At 46.2% G+C, this 21,275-nt stretch overlaps 1 long non-coding RNA gene across 1 annotated transcript in view; it reads left to right on the forward strand.

Annotated features, from left to right (window-relative positions):
* The window catches only part of LOC146007126 (uncharacterized), an 83,054-nt gene extending 62,011 nt beyond the window's left edge, over positions 1-21,043 (forward strand). The window contains exons 2-3 of the long non-coding RNA XR_014444246.1: positions 19,898-19,972; positions 20,437-21,043. This is a non-coding gene — a long non-coding RNA (uncharacterized LOC146007126). The remainder of the gene's footprint in view (positions 1-19,897; positions 19,973-20,436) is intronic.
* The last annotated feature ends 232 nt before the right edge of the window (positions 21,044-21,275 follow it).

Here is a 21,275-nt window from a genome sequence, read left to right on the forward strand (position 1 = left end):
TTGGGAAGCAAATCGACACTAATGAATTCTGGGCTTCATAAGAGTCGACATACAGTATACTAGAGCAGTCCTCTTTTTTACAACGGGGCACCAATGGTATATATACCGGTGCTTACTTTTCCCGTGTGCTCAGTCATTGAACTTATATCCAGGACACAATAAGCTTTGTGGTACACACTATTTATCTGTTATCAGTGATCTCAGACCAATAACACCGCGCATGAGTCTGATAGATCCTGCTAACAAATCTTGCGTATTGAGACACATATCATGAGACACTAATCGCCAGGCGTATCATCTATAAGATATAGGGGGAAATTTACTAAAGGAAATGTGTAAAAAATAGGTGTAAAAATAGGTGTATTTGTATCCAGAAATACACTTATTTTTGACATTTTCTATCCCGAAAATATGGCAATTCGTATTGATAGCACATCAATACGAATTGCCGTATTTTCGGGATAGAAAATGTCAAAAATAAGTGTATTTCTGGATACAAATACACCTATTTTACACCAATTTTTTTACACATTTCCTTTAGTAAATTTCGCCCATAATATCCACCGGCGGGATCGCAGTGGGTAATTATTCTAGCGTATTATCATTCCATACCATCTTAGGTAAATAGCCCACTTTTGTCCCAGTTACAGTCTGGGTAAACGGGTGTTTGACCTGATGTGTCAGGACTATCATCAGTAGTGATACTGTGGGTACCCGCAACGCGGGCAAACCAGGAAGCAGCATATATATAACAGGTCTGCATGTATTGGGATTACCACTCAAATACCCCACCTATATGAATTAAAAACCAGGTGCTACTACACCAATCCATCCATTATCGAGAGAAGGATATTTAGAGAGAGCTTTCTGTCTGCCACCTTAGTTTTACTAAATGTTATTTCTGACTTTAACTTTTGTATGTCTAATCTTTGTGTGTGAAAATATTTTTTAAACACTTCGCAAAAACTTTTTTTATATATTCTCATTAAAAGCTATATTTTAATTGTACATAGGTGCACCCAACCAAAAAGGACATTCTTTTTCTCCTTTTTCAACTGTGATATTTCTCACTGTACTGGGGTAGCACACCTCCGCCACTACCACAACCTGACGGTCGTGATTATATCTAGGGGGTCCTATAACACATACTGTATGGTCTTGTGCGACCAATTTCTTCTGCCTTTCCCTAACTTGCATAGTGGGGGTGTGCAAGGATGGAATAGCATGCAAATCGGCAGAAAACGCAAAAAGTCATCCGAAAATCGGCCACTAAATCGCATCCAATTTTTGCATGCGATTTGTGGCCGATTTCGTGGGCGCCATGATAATACACAAGTACCCTTAATCCAGTTAGTGATAGACTAAAAAGCTATCGTATGCATAATCTGCTTTGGTACCATGTGAGGGGATGTACTCGAACACATCCCCTCGCATGCAGCCAAAAGGGAGAGAAATCATTTGATGGTCGCTAACCATCGAATGATTTCGCTCCCCTTTGGTTATAAAAGTCAGTCTAACTTTTATTCCCATTGCTGTTCGTCAAAGACGGGGTGGGCACTGATGTCATGTGACATCAGACGACCACCCCAGCTGCTTCTACAGGGGTACACCCAGCTTTTTTATGGGGATGCCCATAAAATGCTGGGGGTTTGACTGCTACCGCCAACTGCACGCTCCCAGCCCTCCATGCAGCAAACGGCTCAGCTAGCATGTAACTCATCAAAGCCGGTCACTGCATCATCTGTTCATCTGGGCTGCCGCTCATCTGGGCTGAGAACAAATTTGACTCGAAACGAGTGATCTGGAATCGGCCCCCCTGTGTGCATCTGAGACAGATCTCTCTTGCAGTTGAACTACCCATAGGGACATCCACAAAGGCTTCTATAAACCAGGGCTGCAGAGTGAAGCCTGGAGGCTTCTATAGAGTTACGCCAGTTACAGCTGGCATTACCCTCATCAACAAAGCTCCAAAGTGCAGGCTGTAGTGCAAAGGGAAAGAAGTAAAAACCCAGAAAACATCAGGGACGTGCGGTGAGGTAAATGGCTCAAGAGTCCCTGGCAAGTACCAGAGCCAGATTTGCACACAATATATAAACCATGGGGGTACATGCCAGCATTATACACATGTGCAGCAGTATACACTGCTGGAGAGTCGCTGAGTTTTGATAAGAGATGTACAGAAAAGGTAGCCAGGTGAGGCACTGCCTCACCTGCCATAGACTTTTTACTCAGAGTTTTGACTATAAAAATTAGTTGCATAGCAAAAATAAGATTTTTTTTATATATTCTTTGTATTTTTGACATACGTTATAAATTAAAACCGCCGGCATATACGCTAGTATGACAGGAAAGGCTGTGCCTCACCAGCATCACCCCACCACATGCCACTGGAAAACGGGGGTTATACTGCATTTCTGCTAAGTTCATCCCGGCCAGTATGTGGTTATGCAGCACAATCAATTCTGTACCTATCTGCCTATATCATGCTTCTATTGCCAATTGCATGCTATCCACAGTTTCCAGTTTAGGAAGTACCCCTACCCAGAAAGTGACATGGAGAAAAAAAAAAAATATGTCCACTTTAGCGTCATATAATTGAATTAAAGTTTAATAAAAATTTTACATTTGGTTCTTATTGTAAAGTTAATAGTTGTTCAGATAAAAACAAATAACTTTTCTGTATAACAGCATCCCAATGACTGTACAGAGGTGCAGAGAGATACTATTCCCATGAGTATATTTTTTCTTACCTGATGCATTTTGCTAACTGTGGTCTGTAATAGAGTAAAAATCATCTACTAAGGCAGTGGTTCCCAAACTGTGTGCCGTGGCACCCTGGAGTGCCTTAGGACATTTGCAAGGGTGCCTCGAGTTGGTGGTCCAGAGATGATTTAAAATCAAATTGGTCAGTGTAATAGGCTAAACTATAGCTTGTGGCTTCCCATCATAATTATGTGGACTAACAGAAGTAAATCCTGTCTCTCACCACATAACTAACCCTAAGGATGACAAATAAGCACAATTTAATTAATTTAATATTTTCATTAAGAAACGTTTGGCCTAGGATTGCCATGAAAATAATTCTGGTACTCTAGGGTGCCATGATTCAAAAAGTTTGGGAAACACTGTACTCAGGTGTAGTAAGGTGTACTAAGAGTACTTATCTACTATTCCTCACCAGACATAAATATTGTTCCATCCTCTACAGCACTCACCTTCTGGGGGAAAGCAGCTCCCGTGCAGGGTTGGATAACAAAATAAGTAGCAGAAAAACTATAAAAACATAGATGGAAATGTAGAAAAATGCTTTAAACCGGCAAAACATTTTTCTTCCAATGTGATGATGGTAGATGCAATGCTATGGCGCAGGGTAGCTGCTGGAATATGTGGTCCCTGGCTTTCTTGAACGGTGCATGTACGACATACACACCAGCCCTGGACAGTGGCTCGTTCCCACTGAAGTGCCCTCCTGTTTGCTCTTCTGGTACACCCTCAGATTAAATAGTCCCTGTCAAACAGGTACAGACTAACTGCCAAGAAAAGTTGCAGTGATAACACACTGATAGGAAGTGAGGCAGAACAGCCAGTTGCTGAAGAGAACGACAAATCTTCAGGACGTTCAGGATCAGCTGAACCACAGATTGCGATGCAGAGCATTAACCCACTGCAGTCTGCTTGCCACACCTTGTTTAATTTTCCAGGCTGCTGCTTGCTCTTGAGTAGCCACCTATGACTGACTTTCTATAATAGCTGCTAATCCTGTAATGTGGGATAGATACCAAGGAATATCTTCTTACTTCTACATGTTACTCACGACAATGGGGTAGATTTACGATGCACCACTGTGGTGTTTAGCCAGTGGCTTATTTATAATTGGTGTGTGGTGCCCATCGGGCCCCATACCGCACCTTTTTTTTTTACATATTTTTTTTATGGAACTGTATGAACAGAGTACAGTATATCGGCAAAAATAAAAAATGCATTACAATGATAACAATAACATTGTGGATAATATGTAAGTAACAATAAAAGATGTTTTGTAAATGATGCAATGGTATACATCATCCCATTATTAAACCAAAGTAAGACACATACATTAATGGAAAACCAAACATATGACATAGACCTCACCTATTTTTTAATACTTACCTTTCAGGGGTCCCGCGATGAAGCCAGTAGCGCTGCCGGAATCGCTGAGATAATGGCCGCAGCACCATTTTTTTCAGAGGTCCATGCATGCGCAGTAGAGCTCAGACTCTTTAACTGACTTTTCACTCACTTTTTTGGGAAAGGGAAGTTATGGCAAAGTGATGCTCGCAACAGATGATGTTCATAAGGAAAGGGAGGCTGTAAAGATCTTAAAGTATAGAGCACTAGTTGAAGCCTCAAAAAAGATTGCAGTACTAAAACGCAAGCCGATTGTCGGGTACTTCGGTTGAGAAACTAGATCATTTTTTGGACATAAACAGCTATGTATAATATGTAATGGAACTGGCTGGCAGAGCTCTCCTGTTCGATTTTATAAAAGAGATTTCATCACTGAGCCAAACTACAATAACATTTATCACGGCAGGACTTGTCTGTGGCTTGCAGTTCATGCATACTAGATGAATAATACATAGAGAACTAAAACTGGAGAATGTATTGCTGACCATAGTTGGCCATGTGAAGATCCCAGACTTTGGTCTGGCCTATAAATTGCGTGTGATATTGGACAAATAGATAACCAGCTCCAGAGATTTTAAAACGCAAGCCATACAATGCAGGTGTAGACTGGATAACATTTGGGGCGGTATTCAATGAGGCTGATTCGCCATGTTTTTATGGCGATTTTGTGCTGTAAGGCAAATTTCTGACTAAAACGGTGAATCACCCTATTCAATGACCAGATGGCGAGTACATTTCAAGGTTTTTTTCGCCATGATTCACCGAGTAGCAATCGCTATCTTTTTATGGTGAAGTGAAATGTGAACTTTTAAAATAAAGTGTTTTGTTTTTTAAATTTGGTGTAAAAAAATCAGGAATTTTATTCTGAGAAGGGGCATGCTATTTTTATTCATGTGCTGTAAGCACATGAATATATATTTAATTTTAAAAAATATATATATATACATTTTATTTTTTTACACAGACCAGCCAGCAGGGGGCCGGAGCCGAGCCGCTCATTAGATATTCATATATTCACTGCACCCGATCATTACATATGCATGATCGGGTGTAGTGAATATACCCAGTCCCCTGCTGGCACCCTCGGGGGGCAGCCTGTGCTTCCTGGCACCCGGGGAGCCCACCTACCCCCCACAAACGTTCTGGGGCAGGCAGGGAGACTTCCATCTCCCTGCCTGCCACCGTCCTCAGGCTCCCTGCGGCATCGCCACAGGAGTTAAAATTTGCCGGTCAGGGGCAGCGAGCCCCTGACTCGTTGAATACTGGAGCCGGCGAGGCTCCGGAACGCAGCGACCAGTGGCGAATGTGCAGCGAATCCTAAACAGGATTCCCTGCACATCGCCAAAATCATCATTGAATACCGCCCTATGTGTTATGATCTTTTTCCTCACCACAAGAAAACACCCTTTCCCCGGAAGAAATGATGTGGGGAGAAATAGAAGGATCCTTAAGCAAGAACTCATATTAAGGATTTAGGGATCTCGTAACAAAATACATTTTAGCTCAACTCCTGTGCAAAAACCAGTCACTCCGGCCCAGGCTAAGTGGTCATTTGTGATTTACCTGTAATAGATCTAGCAAAACACGTCAGCTGTTACTGCCTCACTTTCAGGACCAGATTATACATCTGAGGAGCTGACCAGATTTCACTGTCATCTTTGTTCACTGCCAATTGGAGTAAAGCAGCGGCTGCAACAAACTTTTTGGGTCTAAAAAATCAGCCCTTGCCCTTTTGGATATCCTCCAGTGGCCCAATTCTGTCTGCAGCCACCATCGAGAGAGGATGCTTGGTTCTTAAGCAGCCCATACACGTTGCTATAAGTGCTGACCCGATGTGTGCTTTGAGGTGCGCGCTCCCGCGCACCTCATCGCACAGTACAAAAGGTATGTGCTTGCACATACGTTTTGTACCTAGTTCTCATCAAATCGCATCGCATTGCATGCACAACGTGTGCACATGCAATGCAATGCGATTTGATCCGTGCTAGTACAGCACGGAAAGGACGCCCACAAAGCAGCGTGTATGGGCTGCTTAACTTTGGGGTCCACCAGGACATTTCACCTCCAGGGGTCTCACATTGGACACCGTAAAACTAGAGAAGACTCTGGTACCCCTCTAGGGGCTTCAGTTACATCCTCCACAGCAGTGATACAGCACAACATAGTTATGGTAAAGTGCACTTACCTGTTTACTTGACCGTTCCAATAATATCTTGACTTTTGCAACACTCAGTTACCTGCCAGTGAGGCAATTTTTTTTTAGTTTTCATTTTAATGTACATTTATTCTTGTTTTGTACAAGTGTAATTTTTATAGTGGCATGTTCATGACAATATAGTAAAGTATTTCATATCCTGCATTGCATTGTTCTTTTATTGTTATAGTAGCGCTGCTATTCCTTTATTTCCTTTTTTTACATTTCTTGTAGGGATTGACTACCCCTACCCCCTAGCAGCTGCTTATTGAGAACAAGCTCTTTTCATAGGCGCCCAAATTTATCCTTAATTGGATAAAGCCTTGTTTCCATGGGAACATGTAGATACAAACACCGTCTGCAAGCTAATTGGGTCTGACAGCCAATCAGGCAGCAGCTCCTAATTGGCTGCAAGCTAGTATTGGCTTGTGATCTGGTGTCCGCAGCTCCATGCATGCTGTAACCGGGCTTAGGGAGCTTCCCTCGGAATCAGTGGTGGGTCATGTAACATCTGCGCTCCAGGCTGTTACAATTTTAAGAATTATTGGCTGGCCAACCAGAGAGAAGGCTGGCCATACCAAACAAAACATGCCAAGCACACTGGTGTGAGCAGTGCCAAGTGGCGGAACTGTCTCGGCCTCTACTTCTCTATGTGGTATTAGGCTTGGAGATGAGACTTCATGATGTCTCATCTCACAAGAAGAGTGCACTGCAGCAAGAAACAGCTGGAAACCACATCAGACATAGATCCGAAGTCTCGCTTTTCATTTTGGCATATAATTGCAATTGAGAGGAATGGAATTCTCATGCCTGAGAGTGGTGGGCAGTTCAGTGAGAAGGGGGTGGACTACAAGTTCAGGGAGGGAGCAGTCAGGTGTGGAGTATGCTCAGGGCCGGCTCTACCATTAGGTCTAGCAAAAAATCGATGATGGCTGTGAGGAGCCTTGTACTTAATGCCTCAAAGCGCAACGGAATATGCTGCGCTATATAACAAATAAAATAAATAAATAATGCAGGTGGCAGCTGTGGAACGTCTAACACCTCACATCCATACTTTCCCTTGGGGCATATTACCCTACTTGGGGCATATTACCCTACACCCAGGTACAATAGGATTTAAAGAACGCATGCATATATGGAAAACTACCAATAACACTTACTGGGCGCATAAACATGTTTAAGGTGGTAATACAGCCCAAATACTTGTATATTTGGCAAAATGCACCCATATACATTCCAAAAACAGTGTTTTCAGCTATAGAGAAACTAATAATTATCCTTTATATGGAAAGAAAAGTCACCACGCATAGCAATTAAAACATTATACAACTCTAAGGAACATGGAGACTTGGCCCTTCCAAATCTAAGGAATTATTATATAGCATCCCAAGCGGCTCATCTAGTGGGTTGGGTCACTAATACAAATGATCCTCTGCTACAGGCCTACCTTAGTGAACAGCTAGGATTATGGAACTCCCCACTTTCATTTCTTTTGTTGGGAATTTCCACACATAAACTATCCCCCATTCTCCGGCAGGCGATATTAATATGGAGACGCCTTCAGGCTGTCTGGGAAAGGTCAGGGATAGAAATTGAATCTCCACTGTGGTTCAATAAAACATATCCAGAGTTAGAGAAGCTGTCCACTGACAACATATGGTCTTAAAAAAAGATTGTTGTTATTGGACAACTTTACACTAATAGACAGTTTAAGACCTTTGGACAGCTACAAAATGAATAAAGTATATCAAATAAACATTTCATTAGGTATTTACAACTAAGACAAACAATCCAAAGTCAATATGGTGGGCTCACCATAGAAACCTCATCATCACCGATTAAATAATTGCTTCGAAGGTTGGGTAGTAGCGGTCGGGTATCTAGACTATATAATACCATAAATATAGGTCAGCACCAGCCCCTAATGGAGCGATTAAGAACGAAATGGGAGATAGATTTGGGACCACTATCAATAGAGGATTGGGAAGATATATTAGGATCTATTAAGCATGCAACATCCTCAGTTAGATATCAACAAATTCATTTCTTTATACTCCACAGGATATATTGCACCCCAGTGGTGACGCATAGAGCAGGTCTAAGAGAAAATGATAGATGCCCAAGATGTGCGGCAACAGAGGCAGGTCCCATGTTGTGGGACTGCCCTAAAGTGTATTCATTCTGGGTACAAGTGTGGAACGATCTTAAGATGACAACTCCTTCAATAGCACAAATGGGTCCTAGAGCCATGGAAATAGGGGGGGATCGCTCACCAATGCACTACCCTTATGTTGTTAGCTTAATCACTCTGGCGAAAGTGGTGATAGCCCGCCTATGGTTCTCGAATAAACGCCCAGCAATAGCAAAATGGAGAGCATTGGTTAATGACGTTATGAAACACAAAAGATATATGTTTTATTTAAGGAACACACAAAAGAAATTCCACGATAAGTGGGACAGATGGCGGAATTCGCACTTAGCAAGGCTAGGCGATGAGGAAATAACAACTTAAATTAAAACCGTGTCAAGCGCAAGAAATAAAATAGGTACAAAGCACTTCAGGACACAGAATAATTATTATGTTTGTTTATTAATAATTTAACTTACAGAAAAACACAGCTCACTTAGTAAGAAGAGTTAAGAGAGAGACACTTTTAAGATAGTAGTTACCGTCTGCTAGTCTTGATGACCCAAAGATATACATGTTATGTTTTGTCTTTTTTATTTCATGTAATTTACTTTTTTTTTTTTTTTCTCTTTCTCTTGTATAATTGTTATGTGAAATGGACTGGTCTTGTCTTGTAATTATGATGCAGTTGAAAATAAATGTGCTGTAATTGTTGTAATTTTATAAGGAAAAATTGGAATAAAGACAATTGAATTTAAAAAAAAAGAAAGGAAGAGGGCTGTCTAATTTGGGTCTGATTATAAATGAGAGAATTACGATGTCAAATCTGAGAACTCATTTTCTAATGAAGAAAGGTTATGGGGCCTACACACGGGGCGATTTCAGCTTATTTCCTAAGTGATCTGACTAGATCGCTTAGAAAATGACCCTACCTTGCTCCATGTGGGAGCCAAAGCTATGTGCAGTGGTCACTAAGGATGGCCATCGAACATTGATGATTCGATCATCTATGGTTCATGGCCGATGTCGAATACTTTTGCCATCGATGGGGAGAACCAGACGGTTTCCCTCCATCGATGAAACAGCAAAACGATTTTTTTTTCAAAGTGCCAGGACACAGATCATAGCTCCGCCCCTGACACCCACGAAGCCCCACCCCCGTGTTTTGATTGGCCCACAGGCCAATAAAACACAATGGATGACCATCGATATGTAAAAATATCGATGGTCATCCATTGCATAGTTTAGCACTATCAATGGCCAGTTGTAGAATTGCCATCGATGGCAATGATGGCCAACCCTAGCCATCACTATCGTCAGAAGATTAAGATACTGCATGCAGGACAAATCTAATCAAATCAGTCAAGGCCAGTGTTTGCAAGTCAACCAGAATAAGGGCCAAACAGTTGGTTCCGGTTGATATGTCGATCGTGTCTAGTCTAAGTCAACAGTCAAAAGGTCAATCATTATGGGTCTGAGACCCGGGAGCTCCCCAGTGCATGTGCAGAGGGATGGCACCGGCCACACAGTGCTGTGGAGAGACGCCTATAGGCTTCTATCGGGTATCATCAGCAAAAGCTTGCAATTCCCTCCGCAGCACTGCCCTGGCAATTTTTTACATCCATTACACTTGTGGCTCTCATACACTTTTTATACATGAAATACACAGTGTAAGTCATCCTTTTATTTTCACTTCTCCCTGGGATAAGCCAGAGAGGCAACACTTAAGGAGGGGGGGGGGGGGGGGGGGAACAAGGCTGACAGGACTTGGCTCTGCCCCCATGTTTCAATACTCTGTGGTTCATGGGCCATGGAGAGGGGGCGTGGCTTAAATTACGCAAAATGCCCCTACAGCATCATTTTAACCCCACCTCCTCTCCACAGACCTGCCATTTCTGGTAATTGAATCTGCAGCAAAGGGGCTGTGGGGGCTTTGGCCAGCAAGCGGGAGACTTGCCCATATTCCCGAGGGGCTGGGAGGCAGACCCGATTTTCAGGAGCCTCCCGAACATTCCGGGAGGGTAGGCAAACCTGGTGTAAGTAACAGTAACAACATTTACAATCTTACTCATCTAAGATACAAAGTTTAAAAACAATCACTTTTGAATGACCTTGTAATTGGAGCCCAGTATACTGAAATAGTATTAAATTCAATGGGATTGAGCTTAGTGGTTCAGTTTTGCTAGAACTGAGGAGAATTTTGTTGTTGTTCATGTAACAGAACTGACTATGCCTGTGCTGCTCCTGAGGGGATGTGAACAAAACTGGCTAGGCCTGTGTAACAGCACAGTCTACTTCAGTGGCGTAAGTTTGTAGAAAAAGCCCGGAGGCAAGACTAAAATTGGTGCCCCCCCCCACACACACACACACATACACACGCACAAAGCTAGAGGGAGGGGGGGGGGAGAGAGAGAGAGAGAAAAAAAATCATTGTCAGGGTGACATAGACTCACCCTCCTGCACTGCTGCGTCTCCCACCCAGCTGCCGGCTCTTTCTTTCCACCTTCAGTGACAGTCATCTCACACACACTGGCTGTGTGAGGTGGGCTGTCTCCGCAGCCCGACTCCCGGCTGTTGGCTCAGTCCTCAGGTGACTTCTGCCGCGCTGCCAGGTGGCAGGGAGTAGCGGCGACGCGGCAGCTACACACAAGGGAACGGGGAGCTGCCTGCCCAGCCCACCCGCAACACTGCACGCACGGGTACGGGGGAGGGGGGGTCGCCCGACCGCATGCACGCCGCACAGGGCTACGGGGGCTGCCCAACCGCAACACTGCACGCACGGGTACGGGGGAGGGGGGATCACCCGCCCACCGGAACGAACACTGCACGCCGCACAAGGCTAGGGGGGGGGGGGGGGAGGCACACAGCGCCCGCACTGTGCTGCATACCATAGGCAGCGGCACTAATGAACATCGGAGGCAATGGAGCCAGTGCCCCCTTTAAGCCTGGCGCCCGGCGGCAGATGACTCCATTGCCACCGGGAGTTCCGCCACTGGTCTGCCTGTGGCAGAAGACTGAACACCCCAAGGAGCACACAACAACCAGCATACAAAATGACAGTGACAATAATATTTATTAACCAGAGAACTGGTCACTGCAGTGCTGCAAATCAATTGTGGTTCATGTTAGACACATGCAATAAACATTCACAGTATACTCAGGTATAGAATAGTCTCACAAACTGTAGACATAAATTATGCAATAAAAGGACACTTCAATCAAGGTTATTCAGAAAATAGCATGAATGAATTACTGACAAACATTCAATAAAGACATAGCAGTCTAATAATAAGAACGAGGCCAGGGGCAAACGCAGGATTTTCAGAAGGGGGTTTCCAGAGGGGCGGAGCAAAGCACGGAGATGGAAACTTAAGTGACCCAGTATATACCGGGTCAGTTAAAGTATTATAGATAGACCAAATGTATACAAATAATAATAATAATAATAAATATATATATATACATACATATATATATATATATACATACAGGGACGTCAACAGCAGTGTAGAACCCTGGGCATAGCAATGTATTGGGGCCCCTTCCGATCCTTCAGCAGTAGGGGTGGGGTAAGCTTTGATGTCCCGCGACTGGTAGGGGGTATTATATCAACCGCTCATGTAGGGCCTGGATCAGTAATTTCCACTAATTAGTATTACCCCTTTACTGCACAGATGGTGGGAGATGGGGTGGGAGAATGGGGCATTGGGCTGAATGAAGAGTCCCTGATACATAACTTCCAGGGTGGTAGAGGATGATTAATATGCAGAGGAGGGGTGTATAGTGGAGTGGGCTTATTATTCATAATTTTCTGGTGGGAGGACAGCTTGCTTGACTGCAGATCTCTCCAGTTCTCGGAAATAGATTTCTTAGATTTTAATGGAATTAAAAACTAGAGAATCCCACCTACCAAATGGTATTGGGGACTAGTGGATCAGAGTTCAGGAGGCAGAGCAATCTATGCCCCCTACTAATATCTCTATCACTGTTAACAACACCATCATCTCCCCTGTTCCCCAACTCCGCTGCCTGGGTGTCACTCTTGACTCCTCCCTCTCCTTTGCACCCCACATCCAAGCCCTGGCCCATTCTTGCCGGTTCCAGTTACGCAACATTGCTCGCATCAGGCCCTTTCTCTCACAGAGTGCAACTAAGCTGATCATCCACTCATTAGTCATCTCACGGCTTGACTACTGTAATGCTCTTCTCACTGGCCTCGCTCAATCCCAACTAGCTCCTCTCCAATCTGTCCTCAATGCTGCAGCCAGGCTTATCTTCCTCTCCCGCCGCTCTAACTCTGCTACTCCCCTTCAACAAAATCTGCACTGGCTTCCATTCCCCTACAGAATCCTCTTCAAACACCTCACACTCACATACAGGGCCATCTCTAATTCTATTGCTCCATATATCTCTAACCTCATCTCCATTCATACACCCTCCCGCCCTCTACGGTCAGCTGACGGCTGTCGTCTCTCCTCCACCCTGATCACTGCTTCCCATGCTAGAGTACAGGACTTTGCCCGTGCTGCCCCCCTTCAGTGGAACGCACTCCCTCGCTCCATTAGACTCTCCCCGACCTTGCAAAGCTTCAAACGGGCACTGAAAACTCACCTATTCATCAAAGCGTACCCTTCCACTGCATAAACCAGCTGGTTCTCCGACCCCTTGCCTGTTTACATCCTGCTATCTAACCACCACCCCTTCGCTTGCACCTCTTGTAATCTGTCTGTCTCCCCTTCCTACTAGATTGTAAGCTCCTCCGAGTAGGGCCCTTTTCCCTCCTGTTGTCAAAGCTCACTTCTCACATTTCACTCACAGCTCTCCTTTACTCCAACACTCAGTGACCATCTTCGTCTGCATACTCATCTCCATCATTGGCCTCAGCCTCTAGTTGTATGTTGATTGGGTCCTCACTACTTACATTTAAGCTGTAATGTGTATTGAACTGTGGTGCTCTTTATTTGTACTGTATTTTTGTTATTTATTCAATGTTATGCCAAGTTTTGTCTCCCTGTATTGTTCCTTTGTACGGCGCTGCGAAACACTTGTGGCGCCTTATAAATAAAATTATAATAATAATCTGCCCACAAGAATATAAAACTACATACCAGGTGTGTGGAACTGGAGCAGTAACCAGCTGCTGGAAGGCTGATATCTCTGGTTCTGGGAACAGTAGAGACAAGTGTCTAGTGTCCACCAAAGGGGGAGAGGCCCAGCTTTTGGAAAATACCCTCAGAAAAACTCTGAGTTAGACAGAACCTGAAATATATGACTGGGAAGAGCAATTAACAGGCTTGGATGGGGACCACTGCTTTGAAGTCAGATATCTCAGATATTCTTGTACCCATGGAAAGAGGGGACCCTCAGCTTTCAGTCTATGGCCCTTAGACTCCTGTGGGGTTTCCGGGTACTCAGAAACACCCCCTGCGTGCACCACTGTAAGGATATATGCATCCAATCCCTGAAAGTGGTATGATGTATGTACAATCCGCTGAGCGGTGCTATAAGTAGTGTATTCAGCTTGCTCTGAATCTAGACAGTTCCAAAGGGTAATGTCCTCCAAGGAGAATAATGAATCAAGTTTGAACGGTACACAGCTATTTGTAATCCAATAAATGGTACTTTAGGCAGGTATTGTTCAGTTATACCAGAACTTGCAAATAGAAGGCGCTGTGGAGTATGAATAGGCAGTATATACTAGGTTCCACAAATAGAGGGTGCTGTTGAGACACAACAATATATATCAGAGTCACCAATAGAGACCACTTTGGAGTGTGGTGTAGTTACTTGCGAGGTATTACATAAGCTTCCAATAGAGGGTGCTATAAGTATTTAGTTGAATACATGGGATACGGTCATTAGGTCTACAACAACTAGGTCAACAAGCATTGAGTCGACACCACTAGGTCGACATTGGTCTAGGTCGACATGGGTTTTGGTCGAAATGACATTAGGTCGACACAAGCATTAGGTCGACATGGACTAGGTCAACAGTGGTGTTTTTCACTGTTTTTTGAGCCAATATGTGCCGACAGGCGGTATTTCACGCCCTACCATCCACTAGGACGTGGTGGGAGAATAAAATAGTCTGCCGAGCATAGTGAGGCACCGTGCCCGAAGCATTGCGAGCAAATCGGTGCACTTCAAACTGTGTCCATGTCGACATTCGGGTCAAAAACAGTGAAAAAACCCATGTCGACATTCTGACTGTCGACCTAGCCCATGTCGACCTAATGCTTTTGTTGACCTAATGTCATGTCGACCTTGACCCATGTCGACCTTAACCCATGTCGACCTAGTGGTGTCGACTCAATGATCCCAACCCGAAGGTGCTGTGACTAAACAAAACCTCCTTGAACTGTCTCTGTCTCTCTCTGTGCTGCTGTCAGTAATGCCCCTTTCAGACCGCACTTTAAAAACGGTATATTGCCGTTTTTTTACCGTTTTAAAACGGTAATGTGTGCGGTCTGAAAGGTGCAGGACCACTTAACCGGTTAGAAAAAAACGTTTTTTCTAACCGGTTAAAATGCAGGGTCCTACCCGTTTCAGAACCGGTATTTTAGGCTCAAAATCGGTTCTGAAACGGTATTTAGGACCCAGCCAATGAGCTGGGTCCTAAATTCAGCACAGTGAATACTTAATGAGCGCTCATTAAGTATTCACAGCACTGGAGCCCCCCCCCCCCCCCGCGCGTGTCGACACCCCCCGCGCGCGTGTCGACGCCCCCGCGCGTGTCGACGCCCCCCGCGCGTGTCGACGCCCCCCCCCCGTGTCGACTTACCCCGTGCCGGTATCTCTGTTGTGGTTCCCGGCACTGCAGCTCAGTATGCTCGGAAAGCACTTATGTAAAAAGTGTCTTTCAGAAAATGGCTGCCCCCATACGAAAGACAGTTTTTTTAAACAGGGTTTCCTATGGGGCAGCCATTTTCTGGAAGACACTTTTTTCATAAGTGCTTTCCGAGCATACTGAGCTGCAGTGCCGGGATCCACAACGGAGGTACCGGCACGGGGTAAGTCGACACGGGGGGGGGGGGGGCGCCGACACGCGGGGGGTGGGGGCGTCGACATGCGCGGGGGGCGTCGACATGCGCGGGGGGCGTCGACATGCGCGAGGGGGGGGGAGCTGCACGGAGGGGAGGGCTGAAGGCTGCACTGGCTTTGACCCTGTATTTGGAAAGTTTCCAAAAACGGGTCTGCCAGTGTCAAAAAATCGGCACTTAAACGGTAATATACCGTTTAAGTGCTGCGGTGTGAAAGGGGTTTTATCTGGCAGACCCGTTTTTGGAAACGTTTCCAAATACAGGGTCAAAGCCAGTTATGCGGTCTGAAAGCAGCATAAGGTGTCCTGTAGTGGGAGGTGACTAAGTGTCTCTCTCTCAAGTCCCATGTGAAGAATCGAACTGGGGTAGTTTGCAACTGTGTGGCATGGGCTGAGCTATCTGTGGTTGCTGCATGTGTAGGGACAAGAAGGGGCCAGTGCTGCCTGATATGCACTACCTGGACTTCAGGGGTACTGTGGCATACCTCCCAACTGTCCCGTTTTCATGGGAATGTCCCTTTTTTTGGGATGTTCCCATGTCCCTCCCGGACCAGCGGTGTCCTGCGGTAGGGGGGCAATTGGGAGTCCCTCCCCTTGTCACCCATGAATAGACGCATGCGCACAGCATCTATTCCTACAGCCAGAGGGGCTGGGGGAATAGCAGGGCCGGCGCTAGGGTGTACGGCGCCCCCTACATTTGCGCCCCCCCATACTTTGCAAAGAGACAGCGCATGCTGAAAAAAAAGGGTTTACAGTATAATGCCTGTAGTAGTATTGCGTCATACACATAATGTGCCCAGTAGCAGCAGTGCCATAACTTGATATTTTATTGCCCCGTGCCAGAAAAGGAATTGGTGCCCACACACACAAATTTGGTACAAAGCGCACTGTAGGCGCGCGTCAAAATTTTTGCACTGTAATACCCCTTATGTATTATGCCACACACCATAATGCCCATTACAAATTATGCCACACAATGTAATGTTTATTGCACATTGTACAGTAATGTGTAATTCCCATTACACATTATGTCACACACCGTAATTCCCATTACGCCACACACCACGTAATGGCCATTACACATTATGCTACACATCGTTATGCTTTTTACACATTACACCACTGTACACTGTAATGCATATTACATATTACTCAACATGTCACTTGCCACTTACCTACATGCTCGTTACCAGGAGTTACATGCACACTGTAAGGGGTTACATGCTCGTTGCCAGGGATTTCTTGCTCGATGCTAGGGGTTTCTTGCTATTTGCCATTTGGGATTACGTGCTCGTTGCCAAAGGGGATTACATGCTCGTTGCCAAGGGGGATTACATGCTCGTTGCCAAGGGGGATTACATGCTCATTGCCAAGGGGGATTACATGCTCATTGCCATGGGGGATTACATGCTTATTACCTAGGGGGTCTACATGGCTGTTGTCCGGGTGGGGGGATTAAATGCTCATTGTTTAGGGGGTTACATTCTCATTGCCCAGGGGGATTACATGCTCATTGTCCAGGGGTAGGTACCCTGCGCTACAGGAATCCACACTTCTGGGTGGGCACCCTTACAGATGCTGCTGAGCAGAGGGGGTGGGGCGGTGCTGGGCCGAGAGAGGGGGAGAAATATGTGTACAAAATGTAGGGTGACAAATTCTGTGCAGAGAGACAGAGAGGGGGGACAAATGACGTCACAGGAGAGGAGAGGGGGTGGAGAGAGGAGGAGCAAGGTCGGAAGAAGGGTCCCAAATGGACGCTCGCCACGCTTCGGGCATGGCAACCAGTGGTGGCGTGGATAGTGAAGGAGCAAGCCCCCCGGTCTTGCTCCTCCCCCTGGGCGTAGAAGATCCTTTAGCCCACTACAATTTAGCATCTACCATTATAGTTATCTGATGATCCTCAGTATTCCAAGGGTCAGGGGAGCACGTGACCCAGCCCTCCAATCAGGAGCTCCTCCAATCACAGCTCGGCACAGGATGTTCTGACCCTGATTCTGTCATCAGGGGGGAGGGGGGAGGCACCGCAGTGAGTTTAGGAGATGAAGAGACTTCCCCTGCTGCTGCTGGTCTGGTCTCTGTTTCATCATGTCCTCCTCCGCTCTGCTGCAGGTGCCGCTGCCTGCCTTACACACATCAGCAGCATCCGGCAGCACTGATTTACCTGCTCACAGCAGAGTCCCAGAGCAGGGAGAGCAGCGCCTACACAGCCTGGCGCCTCCCTGCTTTGCAGTATCTGCTGAGCGAGTAGCGCCGGCCCTAGGACATAGCCAGCAGCTCACGGCGCTGCTGGGCATGCCCTCACAGCAGCAAAAATGGGGGTGTGCGCCTATTTTGCTATAGGCACACGTACAGTCCCTCCTTCCAGCCTGCAAATGTTGGGATGCGATGAGTGGCGATGGGTGGTGAAGGGGGGTGGAGATTCTTAGAGAATCTCCCCCTCTGAGAGGCTGCTACGCAGAATTATCCCACCGGAGGTGCTTCTTGGCATCCACATTGCCGACACAGACAGGCCCCCCACTCCACCGCCAACTGGTAAGTGTCCACACATGTCAACTACACACTTTGCTATGTCATGTGCACATGCAATTATGGTGGAATGGTTTCTGTGTCCAATTGATTTGTGTCTGTGGAACTACATATCCCAGCAAAAACACATGTTTCGGTACTTGTGTATTTTGGCGGCGCCCCCGATGTCCGTCGTACGACGAACAGATCGCATCGCATCGCATGCCATGCACCCGATGGCATGCGATGCGATGCGACGCGATTTTGACCCCCTATACGACCAAAAATCGTATAAGCACCCTAAAGGGTGCTTTTGAGCACCCAAATGGGTGCTTACAATGTTAAATGCACCCCCACGCCACCCCCCCACTATAAACGTGAACCCGAAGCGTGGCGAGCGCAGCAAGCCCGCGAGGGGCGGCGGTACGCGTCCTACGACCTTTTCATACCCCCACTATCCACGTCGGCGTGGAGTTGAGAATAGAATAGTGTGGCGAGCGCAGCGAGCCACCGAGCCCGAAGCGTGGCGAGCGCAGCGAGCCCCGCGAGGGGACGCGGATACCTTCACAGTTATACGCGTCCCCTCGCAGGCTTCACAGGTGTCCGTGGCGACGCTGACACCTGTGAACCCGCGAGGGGACGCGTTTACCTGTGAAGGTATCCGCGTCCCCTCGCGGGGCTCGCTGCACTCGCCACGCTTCGGGCTCGGTGGCTCGCTGCGCTCGCCACACTATTCTATTCTCAACTCCACGCCGACGTGGATAGTGGGGGTATGAAAAGGTCGTAGGACGCGTACCGCCGCCCCTCGCGGGCTCGCTGCGCTCGCCACGCTTCGGGTTCACGTTTATAGTGGGGGGTGGCGTGGGGGTGCATTTAACATTGTAAGCACCCATTTGGGTGCTTAACATTGTATAAGCACCCATTAGGGTGCTTATACAATGTTTAATCGCATCGCATCGCATCGCATCGTATCGTATGGCATCGTATGCCATGTACAATGGCATACAATTTCAAAATTGTATGCCATCGTGCACTATCGTACGATATCGCGTCGCATCGCATACCATCGTATGTGTTATGGTATGCGATGCGATGGGCGCCGCCAAAATACACAAGTACCCATGTTTCTTGCTTGGGTTGCTAATTAATGCACTGTGCATTTTGCTGGGTTATGTAGTTCCACAGAACCAATTAATGTGTGCTGCCCTTATCACTATAGGCCTGCAGTGTAGATGATTGTTAATCCACATCAACCCTCTGGGTAGTTGGACAAGCACTTTACAGTCACTTTTACATCACGGTTGCCGACTTTATTATTCTCCTCTCCGGTAAAAGCCCGGAGAGGAGAGTTTCAGCAGCCACCCAGGGGCGGGGCTTAAGAGTGACATCACTAAGCCCCACCCCATGATGGTAAAACACTGAATTCACGGATCTCAGTGGAGGGGGCGGGCTAAAATGACACGATTGTGCCGTTTTAGCTCTGAGACCCGATGATTGCGGCATTTTAATGCCACGATCCGGGGGACAGCGGGGGTCCCCCCTGAATCCGGGAGGGTTGCCCACCCTTCCGGGGGCTGGGAGGGGGTCCCGATTTTTGGGAGACTCCCGGAAATTCCGGGAGGGTCGGCAACCCTGTTTTACATGTGTAACCTGATGCTGTTTCCTGTTTGTACCAAATGGAGGACAAATATCCTGCGCTGTGCTAATACTTAAATTAGTTCTAAGGTTCAAATACATCAAAACCCTTATTTAAGCATATCAAAAGAGAACTATGGCTTGGTTTTTATTTTTTAATAACATTTTTGAAATGGTGCCAGTTAGGTGCCAATGTTAACAATTGAAAATGTCTTCCTCTTTCAAACAGCACCATCTATGGAGTCCCAGCCTGCTGTTGAGCGCCATCAGCCACATCCGATTGTCCCCAATGTCCAGTCTGCAGGTGAGATATCATACTGTTACACAAAGATATTGCACATTTCACACATGCCTGCCGCCAACACACTAGCCTGTACCAAAACACAACCAGGTCTGCAAGGATCCAAATCTTTCCACATCCAGAGGTAAAATAATATGTAGTCAGCCATGTAAAGTGCCTAACATATGCATATGACTACTATGCCTATCATGTGATGTCCCATCACATTACATTGCAGTGGGCGATGATAGAGTTAACAATGTTTACGTTCAAAAATGAACTGACCACACATGATGATTGTTTGGATGCATGAACACCATACAAAGGACTGAGAAACCACAACAGCAATAATTGTTGATGGATATAAGTAGTAAACCACCCCCTGCATGCACAATGCATGAGCCAGACCTCACCATTCCAACTAAGTTACCATGACCCACCAAACAGCATTCTGCATAGCATACTTACCACTGTTATCTCATTTGTAGGACCTTCACAACCGATGCCAGAACCCACTGATGCCATTCAAGCTATGGACGACATGAGTGAAATAATCCTGGAGCCGGTTACATCGTTGGATCCTGCACAACACAAATCACACCCAGTCAATGTGGCCCCCTATACGCAGTCACATAGGCAGCAGCCCCCAATCATTCCAGCCACCAACACTCCCACTAATGCTGAGGAGTTGGCTAAATCCATACATAGTTTTAAAGGAAAACAAATCTCTTTTATGGAGATGCAGACCAACCAATTAGAAACCATTAAGGGGTATGTGCGTAACATAGGTCAGCAAATTAGACGAATTTCCCAAAGTGTGCGTGCTAATGTAGGGACACAAATTCGTCTTGTCTCCACATTAGACACACGCTTAGGCGAGATTGGACAAGCCATTCAGGCCCAAACCACTAATTTTAGCTCACTAAATGCTAATATGGTGGAACAGACCCAAGCTTTTAATGGGCAAACAACTGCGTTGATGTCCCTACAAACTCAACTCAGCCTCATTGCTACTAGTTTGTTAGGTCAGCACCAAACCACATCTACGCAAAGTAGTAGTGTCTCCTCCATACCCATGAGTGGGTCCCCCACTACTCCCCCACGGCGTAGTATCCGTACGGAATGGGATCATTCGTCAGACTGCATTTAGGTCTACAGTCATTAGGTCGACCCCACTAGGTCGACTGGCAGGAAGGTCGACCTGACTTAAGGTCGACATGGGCCAAGGTCGACATGACTTAAGGTCGAATTTGCATAAAGGTCGACATGAGGAAGGTCGACTGGTCATAAGGTCGACATGGGTTTTTCACTGTTTTTTGATCCGAAT

The sequence above is a fragment of the Crinia signifera genome, chromosome 6 (assembly GCF_055691185.1).
Source record: "Crinia signifera chromosome 6, ASM5569118v1, whole genome shotgun sequence".
In the NCBI taxonomy this organism is placed as follows: Eukaryota; Metazoa; Chordata; class Amphibia; order Anura; family Myobatrachidae; genus Crinia; species Crinia signifera.